The 2,500-nt window shown below is 43.0% G+C and overlaps 1 long non-coding RNA gene across 1 annotated transcript in view; it reads right to left on the bottom strand.

Annotated features, from left to right (window-relative positions):
* Positions 1–2,500, bottom strand: part of LOC141140624 (uncharacterized) — a 50,600-nt gene that overhangs the window by 6,343 nt on the left and 41,757 nt on the right. The window lies entirely within an intron of this gene.

Below are 2,500 nucleotides of genomic sequence, written 5' to 3'. Positions count from 1 at the left end.
AGGCTTAGGCCAGCCATGCATTGGACACATTTTGTCTGGTTCCTAATGAACTGGCTGCAATTCGAGCCATGGGGGGCCCTGACGGCACCCTCCTGCCTGACATCCTTCAATCTGAAAATCTTAGGAGCTGGGTGAAAAATCGGCTGAAATTGTTGGAAATTTGAGACTTGGGGGTTTTCTGTTGGCACTTTCCTGCTGAACATCCTTCAATCTAAAAATCTAAGGACCAGGTGTAAAACCGTCAGCCCAACAGCGGCTACATTCAATCACTGCAGCCAGTGATGGGTTCATCTAACAGTCGAGGGTGCTGGCTGTCAGAATATAATAACTGTCAGGAGACATTCACCAAGGCTGTTTAACGTGGAAGGGGGAATTCATAGGTTTCTCTTGTTCAGCATGTGGGGCAGGATAAGAGAAATCATCTTACAGTGTATGGTCAGCTTTATTTTTTGCATCAAACTGAATCATTTTGAATAATTTGAATCATTTAATTCCATGTGTAGGCACCATTATAAGGAATCTTTATTTTCAGTGATGTGACAAATCATTCCTCCCATGTTTGTAACAGTATGAAATACCATTACAATATATACGGAATGGGAACTACTGAGATGCAAGTTTATTTAGTTAGACGGAACTCTAGAAAATTTTTCTGACATATCACATTGTTTACTATAGCATTTTTTCCCCAAATTTTAAAAAAAACTTGTGTTTTTTATCCAGCATCTGGCACAATAAACATTCTTACAAATTCTTGTAATTTCTATGTATAAAAACATAGGCTCCTTGTTGTAAATGCTGCCACAGAACATGAAGCAGTAGTGCAGTTAACAGCCACATGGTGAAAATGTAGATTGGCAGGCCCCTAAACAAAGTAAAAGTGCACACCTAGGACATAGTATAAAAGCTTGGCCTTTAAATGAAAAATGCTGAACAAAGCAAACAACCTTTCAGAGCCGCACAGGGCATTTCATCAGGTACACAGTGTGCAACAGCAGCAGATTCAACCAATGGGCCATCCATAAGCTACACAAAAGGAGCAGCATGCATTGCTTAGCCACTTCCTTTATGTGTCCTCACATGAAAAGCCAAAAAAAACACGATAATAAAAAATTGAATATGACGGATTAATAAGAGATTGACATTAGAAAGTACTTTACATATAATAAAATATACAGTGCCTTGAAAAAATATTCATACCCCTTGAAATTTTCCACATTTTGTCATGTTACAACCGATAAAGTAAATGTATTTTATTGGGATTTTATGTGATAGACCAACACAAAGTGGCACATAATTGTGAAGTGAAAGGAAAATGATAAACAGTTTTCAAAATTGTTTACAAATGAATATCTGAAAAGTGTGGTGTGCATATGTATTCAGCCCCCTTTACTCTGATACCCCTACCTAAAATCTAGTGGAACCAATTGCCTTCAGAAGTCATTTTTAGTAAATAAAGTCTGCCCATGTTCATTTTAATCTCAGTATAAATACAGCTGTTCTGTGAAGCCTTCAGAGGTTTGTTGGAGAACCTTAGTAAACAAACAGTATCATGAAGGCCAAGGAACACACCAGACAGGTCAGCAGTGGCAGCTGGTGCTCAAAATTTTTTTGGGGGGGCGCAAACAAACTGAAAAATACTGAAACTACCCCCCCATCATCAATTGCAACCTCACTGTGCCCATGAAATGCAGCCATTGTGCCCATCAAATGCAGCCATTGTGCCCATCAATTGCAGCCATTGTGCCCATCAAACGCAGCCACTGTGCCCATCATATGCAGCCACTGTGCCCATCATATGCAGCCATGTGTGCCCATCATATGCAACCCCTTGTGCCCATCATATGCAGACACTTGTGCCCATCTTATGCAGCCATTGTACCCATCAAACGCAGCCACTGTGCCCATCAAATGCAGCCACTTGTGCCCATCAAATGCAGTCACTTGTGCCCATCATATGCAGCCACTTGTGCCCATCAAATGCAGCCACTTGTGCCCATCATATGCAGACACTTGTGCCCATCATATGCAGCCACTTTTGCCCATCATATGCAGCCACGTGTGCCCATCATATGCAGCCACTTGTGCCCGTCAAATGCAGCCACTGTTGTGCCCATCATATGCAGCCACTTGTCCCATCATGTGCAGCCACTTGTGCCCATCAAATGCAGCCACTTGTGCTCGTCATATGCAGCCACTTGTGCCCATCAAATGCAGCCACTTGTGCCCGGCAAATGCAGCCACTGTTGTGCCCATCATATGCAGCCATTGTGCCCATCAAACGCAGCCACTTGTGCCCATCATATGCAGCCACTTTTGCCCATCAAACGCAGCAACTGTGCACATCATATGCCCATCAAACGCAGCCACTTGTTTCCCATCATATGCAGCCACGTGTGCCCATCATATGCAGCCACTTGTGCCCATCAAATGCAGCCACTTGTGCCGTCAAGTGCAGCCACTGTTGTGCCCATCATATGCAGCCATTGTGGCCATCAAA

Source organism: Aquarana catesbeiana, linkage group LG04 (genome assembly GCF_042186555.1).
Source record: "Aquarana catesbeiana isolate 2022-GZ linkage group LG04, ASM4218655v1, whole genome shotgun sequence".
NCBI classification, from domain to species: domain Eukaryota; kingdom Metazoa; phylum Chordata; class Amphibia; order Anura; family Ranidae; genus Aquarana; species Aquarana catesbeiana.
This window is presented reverse-complemented; position numbering and strand designations above follow the sequence as displayed.